The sequence below is a fragment of the Papio anubis genome, chromosome 5 (genome assembly GCF_008728515.1).
Source record: "Papio anubis isolate 15944 chromosome 5, Panubis1.0, whole genome shotgun sequence".
NCBI lineage: Eukaryota > Metazoa > Chordata > Mammalia > Primates > Cercopithecidae > Papio > Papio anubis.
In genome coordinates, this window is record NC_044980.1 from 106,497,400 (window position 1) to 106,509,802 (window position 12,403).

Sequence of the window (12,403 nt, forward strand, 5' to 3'; positions counted from 1 at the left end):
AAGGTGGGCGGATCACGAGGTCAGGAGATTGAGATCATCCTGGCTAACACGGTAAAACCCTGTCTCTACTAAAAATACAAAAAGAAATTAGCTGGGCATGGTGGCAGGTGCCTGTAGTCCCAGCTACTCAGGAGACTGAGGCAGGAGAATGGCGTTAACCTGGGAGGCAGAGCTTGCAGTGAGTCGAGATCGCGCCACTGCACTCCAGCCTGGGCGACAGAGCGAAACTCTGTCTCAAAAAAACAAAAACAAAAAAAAAACAAAAAACAAAAAACAATAACAAAAACCTTATTTATATGTTTTATAAATATTCAAAATTTAAGTACTTTCCTAGTACTTGGATTTTTATTTATTGTATGTTAGAAAAATAACGTAATAATTTTTTTCAGCAAGCCATGGATAGGTGTGCCCAAATCCCCTCCAGTTTATCCCAGTGTGCAGTACAAATATTATCAAATTTTATGTTTGTTATGAAAATGGATGAGAAGTATTGACAAAGAATACTCTACTCCCTTTACAGAGCTTAAGAAGGGAGACTAAGTAAAGCAAGCGTCAAGGATTAATTAGAACTATCCAGACAAGTATATCAGAGCCTGAGATGACCAGGACTAGTAGTAAAACTTCTCAGTTACACTAGAGGACACTGCAAGATTTAAGAAGCAGCCTTTCATGTAGCCACTACTAACAGGAAAAGTACAAATGATGGCTCAGCAGCATTGATGGGAGGAGCTGGACAGACAGGCCTGTAGCAGTCCCTCTGGCTCCCTGTGAGCGAGGGATGCAGGAAGTCCCATTTGTGCCAGTGAGGGGGCATGGAATTGTTAACTGTGATGGGGTCTGATTAAGGCCTGGAGGGAGCACATAGGGATTAATATGGGTGGGGCCCTCTGGCCTGGGAACAAATGACTGGGGCCTGAAGTGGATGTTCTCACATCATCCCCAACACAGTCAGACATGGCTGGTTGCACCTCAGGGTCAGTCAGTCCAGCCATTCTGCAGCAACAATCAGTGGACAGAGGAAGCCATGATGGTCTGAGGGCCCCTTCCTGCTGCTGCTGGGAGGGCACAGTAAATCCCTGTAACATATATAGTGGCTGTCATGGTGGAGTTGGAAGTGAGAGGGCAAAATCAGAAAGACCGAACATTTGGCAAAGGGTCTCAGTCATCCAAAAAAGATCATGCAAACTAGGCATGATATGAGGTTAACTTTGAATACACTATTTAAACTTCATTATCCAAACTGACTGTTTAAAAGAGATGAGATTAAAATATTGCTAATTGCAACTCTAAATTACCCATGCTACTTAGCTAGGTGGGAGTTTGATGATGAAAATCAGGTCAGTCTTACAGACAGAAGAAATTAGGCTTTCTGGTCACATCAGAATGCAGTGTGAAACAAGGAGTATCTGTCCTTCGCCAGGTGAGAGGTTTAGGCTTCATTTCATAGGCAATGGGGTGCCTTTAAACCTTTGTTGGTGTCATCAGCTTCCTGTGCTTTACAGACCAGGAATATACCTTCCTTTCCCTCTTTGCTCATCTGAACGTCCCAACTCTTCCAAAAAGGACACACACTGCTCCTGGAACAAGAACCCCACCTCCACTTCCCAAACTCCTGTTAATGGAAATTCTAAGGTTTCCTGTTAGGGAATAGTTGGGAGATTTCTGTATTTCCCTAAAATAATCTGGCCTAATGAATATGCTCATTAGAGTTTTTATTTCAGTTCACACTATCTTCTTTTCCTAAATCCTAAAATATATGAAAATACATTAGGTAACAGAATGATGATGAATCCCCTTACATAAAGTGACTATAACTAGAGATTGTTTTTAAAAAGCTGGCATTGAGACATCACCAAAAGCATCCTCCTAGGTCTGCAGAAGGGATTTTGGAAATGGCATGTGATACATTAATTCTAACTTACTGCTTCCCACATACCATGGAATAATCATTTTTTTAAAGCTGAAAATATTGGATGATTATTTCTAATGTGAAATGTTTTTAAGTCATAAAATGTGCATTGTGAAATGCCTATCATATGTGTTTCTTGGGTTGGTAATCTCTGGGGTGAAGATAAACAAAGATGACAGCAGAGAAAGAATGTTTGTGAGGCTGCCTGGTCCCCTCATTGACTACGGTGATGTGTCTTGGCCTCTCCCACTGTTGACATTACACTTTGCTTAGGATCTGACTTCTTAACTTTTCTGCCTTACTCCGTTCTCTTTCTCTCTGGGATGCATCTTAATTCAGGTCCTTTCTCTTGAAACACTCATATTTTATCACAGTCAATGGGAGTCACACAGTAAAAATGCTTTGTGATTAAATTTTTTTTTCTGTTTTCTTTTACAAAAGGTACAAGCCCAGTTAAGAAGTTTAAACCTGAATTATATATAGAAAAATGTGAATATTACTCATTAAAATGATAACTTCTGTACCTTTTTATTTTTGGTTTTAAATTATACCACTAATCCAAATACTATAAGGAATAACTGGTTTATAAAGGTTGATTAAGTTAGGAGTGACAGATACTTACCTTTTAAATAAAAAAGTCAGATCCTTAAGGTATCACAGGGTCCTAATTTATAAGGTCATCCTCTTTCAGCAGTCTGCCCATCTCAATTGTCTCCTGGGTTTTCTTTATTTTGAGGACACAACAATGCTATTATTTTAGGTGTGGCAGCACGATGGAAAAATAAGGAAGCATTTCATAATTGATGATGCAATCCTTTCCTTTATCTTGACATTCTTTTTTTTTTTTTTTTTTTTTTAGTGGAGACGGGGTTTCACCATGTTAGCCAGGCTGGTCTCGATCTCCTGACCTCGTGATCCGCCCGTCTCGGCCTCCCAAAGTGCTGGGATTACAGGCTTGAGCCACCGCGCCCGGCCTATCTTGACATTCTTATCTTTGAATAGGAAAGGGGTAATGTGTTCACTATGTAAATTAATTGTAAGCCTTTGTTTTTGCTCTGTAAAAAGGGAAAACATTAAGGTTTTAGATAGTAATTGTTCTTTGACTCTGAACATGAGTCTTTGGAGAAATTCTCTTTGGTAAATGCAATTCACTCACATGCAGTGAAAACAGCCATCAAAAGCTTTCATAAAGAGGCTAATAGTATGGAGTAATAACTACTTTGAAGGGCGTTGGGGGAATTATTCAGAGAGGTTCTGCAAAGTGGTTTGGAGACGAAAAGTGCAATATAAATGCTAAGTAGCCCCATATTTTTCTGGAAAGAGGTGCAGTAAACGTAATCACGGCTCTGCTCAAGCTGAGAAGCCACCTCTACGCCCATATTTAATGTTGATGAAATCACTGACACAACTTCCAACAGAGGATCTCTTTCTTCCCACTCACTGTCATGTAAATAATTTCCACAAAAGTCAGAGCAATTCCTGCTTATGAAAGGTTTACACAATTTTCAGAATTGTGAAGAAAAAAAAAAAAAACAGGCATATGGTATTTATATAGTAGGTACTCAGTAAATATTTGTTTATTTTGTTTTATTTTACCATTGCTTTTTAGGTGCCCTTTACTCGTGTGCTTTTGAATTCCCCTAAGATGATATCAGCACTAGATGGCGCTATGTTACCGTGAAGACTGCCAGGGTGGTGGTGGTGGTGGTGGGGTGAATCTCTAATTTTGTAATTAGCCAACAATGCAGATAAGCAGAGGTTTAATTTAAGTCATTTCCCCCCTCATTATACTTTATAAGAAATCATGACCTTTTTATTTTGGAGGGGGGACAGGGACCTACTGTATTATTTTATCTCAGCATAAGCAAATTCAATTTGCTTTAATTCTCACTTTGAAGGAGAGAATGCCAGGCTGCCTCCTGCTCTGTTTCACAGTGTGTGGCATTGGTAATGAGCTATGACAGCATTCCTCCTGCCGCTAACTGTGTCACATGAGCCGTCGGAAGGTGACTTGAGATGTGAAGAAATGAAGGTGCGTAATTGATTCTCACAGTGAGAACATGCTTTCTAGTCTGTCTTTCTCTGAAAAGCTCATGACAATTTTTATTAGAATAAAAGGGATGGTTTTCTCATAGTCCTTGGAAATTCCCATAATAGGCTAATGTTCCTTTTCCCTCTAAAAACAGTTTGTAGTGATTCAAATGGTCAATGATTTTGAAAATAATTGAACAGCTAAGCCTTAAAGTAATGTATACAAGCAAATTTTAGCAGAAGAGATCACTGGCTTCCACATTATCTTTGTGGGACAGAGGATATTCCTCCCAGCCTCTCGTCTTTTGTAGGTGTGAGGTGACATGGTGTTTTAGTGTGTTAATGTATGTTTCTATCTGTCTGGTGTTGAAAACCTTCAAAGGCGATTAACTCCTTTACAGAAGCTGAGAGGGAAGGAAATGAGTCCTTCACCAGGATATAGGTCTCTGAATGGTGGCATTACTATAATGACATACATGCTTATGTATCTCTGTATCTCTACATACTTTAAGTCATATTTTATTAGGACAGTCTGTGGCTACTCGAAAAGGAAATTGGGAAGGAGAAATTTTAGAAGGGCAGCCGGAGAAGCTACTCAAGAGAATAGAAATAGCTTGATCCAAGAAAAGGAAAGAGGATAAGGTATAAACTAACCCTGCAGTTTCCAAACTACGTGCTGGGACACCCCAGGATCCTGCAGCCAACTCACAGGGAGGCCCCAGGATATTTTGAGTTTTTGAAGGAAATGGAGCAGCATCTACCGGAAACAAGCAAATGACGTTTAGAGTTTCGTACTAAATTGCGCTACATTCATATAGTCCTAGATGACATCATATTTTTGCAAAGCTAGGTTTTTGGAGGCTGATGGGATAAAATGAAGTAGTATGCAAAAATGAACAGGAATAGTTAACAAAGATGGCAGTGTCCAGTCTCATTCCAATGATGGAGCGGCTGTGTAGGTCCTAAGGGGCACACATGCCACATTTGTAAGTAATTGTGGTTATTTAAGACTGAAATGAAACATTTTTTTCAATTTGTATGTATAATTTTTTCAAATAGCTACTTAATTATTAGGACATACATAGTTAAGATTTTTGGATTTAACTACCTAATGAAAGGAATGGTTATGTATTTTTATTTATTTATTTATTTTTTGCTGTTAAAAAATTACTAAGACACTAAGGGTGCCAGGAACTTAGAAAGTTTGAACTTCTGGGCTAACACTGTTTCTTGATGTCCCTTGAGGAGTAGACACACTCCTGCCCCAGAGACTTGGCTCTCGCTGTCCTTCATCTGGAATGCGCTTCCCTCAGATAACTGGTTGACTCAATTCATTGCTTGCAGTAAGCCTCTGCTCAAATCTCACCTACTCATGGGGGCCTCCACTTACCACCCTCGTTCATCCTGCCCTGCCCACCCTCCCCAGAGCTCACTGCCTCTTCCTTTCTCTATTTCCCCTTTGGTCCATCACCCATCTCACTTTTAATACCCTACATCATTTAGTTATTTATTACTTTTGTTGTTTATTGTTTGTTCCTCTCACTAAACTGTAAGTGTCACATGGACAGGGTTCTTTGCTGTTTTTTTAAAATAGACTAGTAAATTTAAAAAGTGTTTAGAACAGTGCCTGACACATAGAGCTCTTAGTAAATATTTGTGGAATGAATGAAAAGTTGTCAGTGGCATCTCAAGCCTGGTAAATAATATGTTTTGTTTCTATTTATTATACAAAAATGTATATAAAAATTATACAGAAGAAAATACCTTAGGAGTTCTGAGGTGTTTTGTGATTCATATATTGGAAGAATAGTTAACTGAGTCATTTTTGTGGTTGTTGTTATTGCTTAAATAAATCCTGTGTTTTTGCTCTATAAAATGAGAGAATGGGTACATCAAAGATTGTATTCTTCCTTTTCTTAGTTTACCATTCTTTAACATAAGCCAATATGTATCTAGAGTTATATAGTCACGTGCCACATAATCACACTGTGGTCAATGACAGACCTTATGTATGATGTTGGTCCCTAAAGATTATATTGGAGTTGAAAAGTTCCTCACCTACTGATGCCTTGATGATCCTGACCTCTGTAGGCCTAGGCTAATGTGTGTGTTTGTGTTTTAGTATCTAACAAAAAAAGCTTAAGAAGTAAAAAAAAAAAATTTTTAATAGAAAAATCTTATAAAGATAAAAAGAAAAAATATTTTTGTATAGCTGTATATGTGTTTGTGTTTTAAGATGTGTTATTACAAAAGAATCATATAGTTTAGACGAATTAAAATGCTTTTAAAGTAAAAAAGTACTAGTAAGCTAAGGTTGATTTATCACTGAAGAAATATATATATATATATATATATATATATATATATATATATATTTTTTTTTTTTTTTTTGAGATAGAGTTTCACTTTGTCGCCCAGGCTGGAGATCAGTGGCACGATCTTGGCTCACTGCAACCTTGGCGTCCTGGTTTCAAGCAATTCTCATGCCTCAGTCTCCTGAGTAGCTGGGACCACAGGCGCAGCTACCATGCCCGGCTGATTTTTTTGTATTTTTGTAGAGATGGTGTTTCACCATGTTGCCCAGTCTGGTCTCAAACTTCTGAGTTTAGGCAATCCGCCCACCTCAGGCTCCCAAAGTGCTAGGATTACAGGTGTGATTACAGGATTACAGGATTACCACACTGGCCATGAAAAATGTTTTAAAAATAAATTTAGTGGGCCGGGCACAGTGGCTCATGCCTATAATCCCAGCACTTTGGGAGGCTGAGGCGGGTGGATCACAAGGTCAGGAGATCAAGACCATCCTGCCTAACACAGTGAAACCCCGTCTCTACTAAAAAAAATAAAATAAAATAAAAAATAATAAATAATTAAACAAGTAAATAAATTTAGTGTAGCCTTAGTGTTTATAGAGTTTGTGGTAGTATACAGTAATGTCCTAGACCTTCACATTCACTCACCACTCACCCAATCACTTACCCAGAACAACTATCAGTCTTGCACGTTCCATTCATGGTAAGAGCCCTACAAAGATGTGCCTTTTTTTTTTTTTTACCTTTTATATCATATATTTATCTACATTCTCTATGTTAACATATACAAATACTTACCATTGTTATACAATCACCTACAGTATTCAGTACAGTAACATGCTGCACAGGTTTGTATCCTAGGAGCAATAGGCTCTACCACATAGCCTAGGTGTGTAGTGAGCTCTACCATCAAGGTGTGTGTAAGTGCACCACTCTATGATGTTCACAGAGTGACAATATCTCAGAATGTATCCTAGTCATTAAAAGATGCATAACTCTATTTACTAAAGTCCTTTAATTGTCATCCAGTAGGGACCAACGTTCTGTAAAAGAATTAGAAAGTATCACAAGGCATTAATTTAAAACTTTAGTCTTCTCTGAAGTGAAGAACAGCTCACACAGATAAGTACCATGCATCTAGTAGTGATGGTTGTAATTACTACAAATAAATGAGAGAGGGAGCTCACCAAAGTTTGATCCAAAGTAAAAAGGATTCCATGTTGACTTCGTGTATTGGTTCTCTATGCTGAAATTACCATAACTTAGTGGCTGAAAACAACACACATTTCTCACTTCATAATTATCGTGGGTGAGGAGATGGCACAGTATGGGTTAGCTGGCTAGGCCCTGTGGCTGCCAGCAAGGGATTGGGCAGGTTGCATTCGCAGCTGGAGGCCCAGCTGTGAAGGATCTTTGTCTACACTCATTCAGGTTGTCGGTAGAATTCATTTCCTTGAGGTTGAATGACTGAGGATCCCCAGTCTTACTGGCTGTCAGCTGGAGGCTGCCCTTGGGTTCTAGAGACCACCTGCAGTTCCCTGCCATGTGGCCCTCTCCAGAGCCCATTCCCAGGAAGGTGGTTTTCTTCTTGAAGACCAGAAAGAGAATCTTTCTCCTGCCTGCTGAGATGAAGTCTCATACAGTGTAGCATAATTGTGAGGGTGACATTCCATCACAGGTCTTACCTACACTCAAAGGGAGTGGATTTCACAGAGGCATTAACACCAAGAAGTGGGAATTATTGGGAGTCACCCTTGGGTCTGTTTGTTACACTCAGGCAGCAGAAAATGGAGCACCCTTTATGTTCTGTAAGAATCCTAGTCCCCTATTTGCCCCCTAAGCTATATTTTAGAGTAGCCCTCTTTTCTCAGCATGTATTCTCCTTCAAGACCTGGGATGTTTACTGAAAGGCCGATCACTTGTGCTCCTAGCATCACCTCAGACAATGCAGTTCTTCAGGCTGAGGTGGTCTCTCCGCAGCTCCCTGAGATGTCCTCATCCCCTCCGCACTGGGGGCACTGCTGCAATCTCCAGCCCCCTGCTCTGATAGAACTGGGTCTACTTTAGGTTCTTTGCTGCTAAAGCTCTGTGTTTGTTAAAAAATAAAGGTTTGAGAATTATCTATTATGGTTCTTCTCCCTGAGTATTAGGCTAAATTGTTTTATTTTTTAAAGTTTCATTGTTATATTTGTGATCTCATGAGTTATTACCTTTGAATCAATAGTAACATGTTATGTCTAGCAAAGCATTTTAGATATATTAAGATTATGAGATATTAATACAATACATACATTTTCTTATAAATGTAAAATATTACCTATAAGAAATCCTATGCCTTAACTCTTCTTGTCTAGTTTGAGTTGCTAGTCTATTCATTGCTAATGTAGGGAGTAGGATGATGTTCTGTTAGTATCAAAGACAAATTACAGTAACAGAAGTAGTGAACAGCAAGGTGGAGTTATGTAGCTAGACAGGATCGCTGATGAATAAACACTAAATCATCTACTTCCCCTTGCCTTCTCTGTTCTCAGATTTTTCTCATGGGTAACATCCATGAAACATGTTCACGTCTATTTAGTCCTTGGGAAAGTGGGAGAGAGTTTTGTGCTCAATGATTTAAGAAAACTTTGGACAAAAATGTGACTCTATTTATTATGTAGGGTGATGTTAACTACATATTAAATAACTATATTTTGCTGGGAACAGTGGCTCATGCCTGTAATACCAGCATGCTGGGAGGCTAAGGAGTGACTGAGGCCAAGAGTTTGAGATCAGGGTGGACAACATAGTGAGATCTTATCTCTGAAAAGAAAACCCAAAAAACAAAAAGCTATATTTTACTTGACCATGAACTTTCACTGAAATATAGTGTGTTTGGTATTAAATATTGATACTCAATATTTTTTAAAAACAAGGTTGGAGGCAACCAGTTTGGTATTAGAGAGAGAGGGTTCATAATAGTTTTCTTGCAACATCTCTACAAAATACTTCCACTCTCTTGATAAATCTACTAATTATAAAATTGAATTACAAAAATTAAAGAAAAATATAACACTATTTAAGGAAATTAATCTATTATTTTAACAGTGACTATATCATTTCTATAATATGAAACATTAAATATTATTAATAAAGACATTAATCTATCAAAAGATACGTGGGAGCTATTTAGAGCAAACAAGTCGGAAAAAAGGTCATATTATAAAGTAAAATTCATTGGGGAAGAATACTAGACTGTTTTTCTCAAGACCCGTGAGAATCATAAATCCATGGAAACTGAGGAGTCTCATTTTTCTTTGGCAAAGAAGAACCGTGTGAAGCTTTACCAGGGGTATGAATTTGCATTTATAAAAAGCTGTAAAAATTCCAGTAAAGCCCTGTTTTTAATTATTTCACCATTCCATGGGTTTCATTGTACTGTGGGTCAACTCTGTACCCACAGAGAGCATACGATTAGGTAGTTACCCAAAAACAGACTCAGGATTCAACTATTCTAATAAGTAGATAAGCTTTTAAAAAGGTTTGTTAAGCACTGCCAAATAGTGCCATATAGAAATATGCATGGTTTTTCCCCATGGCCTCATAATTCAAGGCATCATGGTATCTATCCTATCTTTGGTTGTTGAAATACAAAACTGGACATATGTGCACGTTGCTTTTATAGGAATGTTTATTTTAATCTTTTAAGGTTCTATAGGTTTGATGTGGGCTTTAGAGGTAAAGGTTTTTGGAGGCAGAGATTTCCTGTGTCCAGGCGAGGGGAGGTTCAGAAAGGAGGTCAGCAGACTGTCCCTGAGGGGCAGGAAGATGGCTCTTCCAGGTGTCTGGAACCACATTGGGAAGGAACACCATCTAGAATACTTGTATGACCCAGGGCAGTGTTTGTCAAATTAAGCCTCCTTCAGCATCATTGGGAAACCTTGTTTGAGATTGCTGTTCCCATTCCCAGTTCCTGATTCAGTAGATCTGGCTGTGGGTCTGAAATTTTGCATTTCTAACAAGTTCCCAGATGATGCCGATACAGCTGTTCGAAGACCACATTTGAAAAACATTAACCTAGTGGGCCAGTCATCACTTGGCTTGATTAGGAGCTGGTTATTTGCAGAGAACAGGAGGCAAGGAAAGCTGGAGGGAGCACCTAACATGAGGGTGAAGACCTCAAGTCTTGATGCAAAATGCTTTTAAGGAAGCCTACGGATGACACTGACTTTGGGGACGATCACTCTTCCCTACTCCATGTACACTGGCAAGAAAACAAAAACAAGTACAGTGATTGCTCTCTAGGGGAAGTCTTTATGACTAGGATCACAGGCTTTGAAGTCAGCTGAGACTTGAATCTGAGTTACTGCTCTACCTGGCATAGCCAGAGTGAGCCATTTCACCACTTAAGTCACAATTGCTTCTTAGTGGGCTAATGCCACAGAGTGGGTTCTCAAAAATGAGTGTCATTACCCTTTTCCATTTAGGGAAGCCCCTAGTGAGTATAACTGTAACCCCTTCTCCCTCTGCCCAACCTCCAGCAGCCAGGGCAGGGGGACTCATAACTCTGGCTTGGCCACATAGATTATCTTCCTGGAGTGAGCAGGTGGAATCAGTGAGGGAGATGAAGATGGGAGGATGGTTAGGATTTGGTGGTGGTCATAGCCTATCAGTGTTCATCTGCAGTGGGAGCAGCAGTTAGTGGCAGTGGCATTGTATCTACTGCCAAAATTGCTCAGTGCCTTCACATCCTCAGGGACTCTGCCCACATGTGAACTTTATGGGATCTCTTCCCCAACTATTCTTATTTTAAAGAGCAATACCCACCTCCCTCGATGTATAACTCCCTCTCCCCATCCCTGCTTTAATTTTTCTATTAGCATGATCTACTATGCTGGGTATTTTTCTGATTTGATTTTGTGTAATTCTCTCATTAGAAGCTGAGCCTCGGGAAGAAAGAAATTTTGTCTTTTCTTCACTGTCATTTGCCAATGCCTAGAACAATACCTGAAACATAGTACTAGATCAGAACTTATTGAATGAATGAACACTGTGAGCTTGTTATAGTCTAGTAAATTCACTATCTAAAAGAACTAAAATCTATTTTTTGGTTGTCATTATTGACCCTGGAGATACCCATCATTATGAAGTGTTTTTAGTAGTTTTAGTTACCGTTAAAGTGTTTCCATTAACATATAGGAACTACTTTTAAAATTTCGTGTAGGTAAGTTATCAGCTAAGAATGTTCCTTATTAACTAAGATTTTGATGACATACAAACATGAAACAGCTGTATGTCTTTTCTCCAATGTTTTTCTTTTATGCCACCAACCATGTACTGTTAAATATTTCCCATCTCAACAATATTTTAGATGAATCACATTGCATTGTGGACATTTTTGGGTATGGAATTCCAGTCCCACTCAGTGTAATAAGCTTGAAAGGTCAGCCTCATGTCCAATGGAGAAAGAACTCTTCTCATCAAGCCTGGCCTAGGACCCACAGCACCTGCATTGGTGAGGGAACTGCATTGGTGGAAGCCTGTCTTGCTACTTTTCTTTTTTGGCATCTTCTTTTTTTCCCTCTAGTGTGCTAGGGTATGGGGGGAATAATGGGTGAAGGGACAAATGCCTCCCACATAAGAAAAGTCCTGTGTTTCTTCCTTGGCTGGCCACATGATCTGTATGGCAGGCATCTAATAACAGTTCTCTCATTGTCCAGTGGGCAGCCCTCTGGCCACCCAGCTTAAACCTGGGTAATTTCCATGGTGTCCACTTGGCCCAGGGAGATGCACCTAAGGGTGGGAGGGCAGACTACTATGTTGCTTCCCTTTCTTCAGGCAGCCACAACCCCACAATTAATTCACTTTTACTCTGCTCAGAGCGGGCACAGGAGCAGGTTAACAAACTCGCCCACACACAGAGTCCACCTGGAGAATGGATGTCAGTCTTGCAGTTACTGCTAATTTCTTTGAGCATGTGACACTTGGCTTTGGGATAGGAAAATAGCCCCATCCCTGCAGGGAAGAAGAAAAGCCATAGACTTTCACCTTGCCAGTGTTTCTTAATGGGAGAGCTAATGGAAATTTGAGTGACATCAGGTTTTGCTGTGCAGTGCTCTACCTTAAATTGCAGGATATTTAACATCCCTGGATCCCGCCCATTAGATACCAA

General features: G+C 39.4%; 1 long non-coding RNA gene across 4 annotated transcripts in view; it reads left to right on the forward strand.

Moving 5' to 3' along the window:
• LOC103885333 overlaps nucleotides 1-12,403 on the forward strand; it is an 80,978-nt gene that overhangs the window by 19,751 nt on the left and 48,824 nt on the right. The window contains exon 1 of one of the 4 annotated variants that reach the window (XR_002522691.2): nucleotides 2,793-3,941. The exons of the other annotated variants lie outside the window; for them this stretch is intronic. This is a non-coding gene — a long non-coding RNA (uncharacterized LOC103885333). Of the gene's footprint in view, nucleotides 1-2,792; nucleotides 3,942-12,403 lie in introns of those variants that run through there. 4 annotated transcript variants of the gene reach the window in all.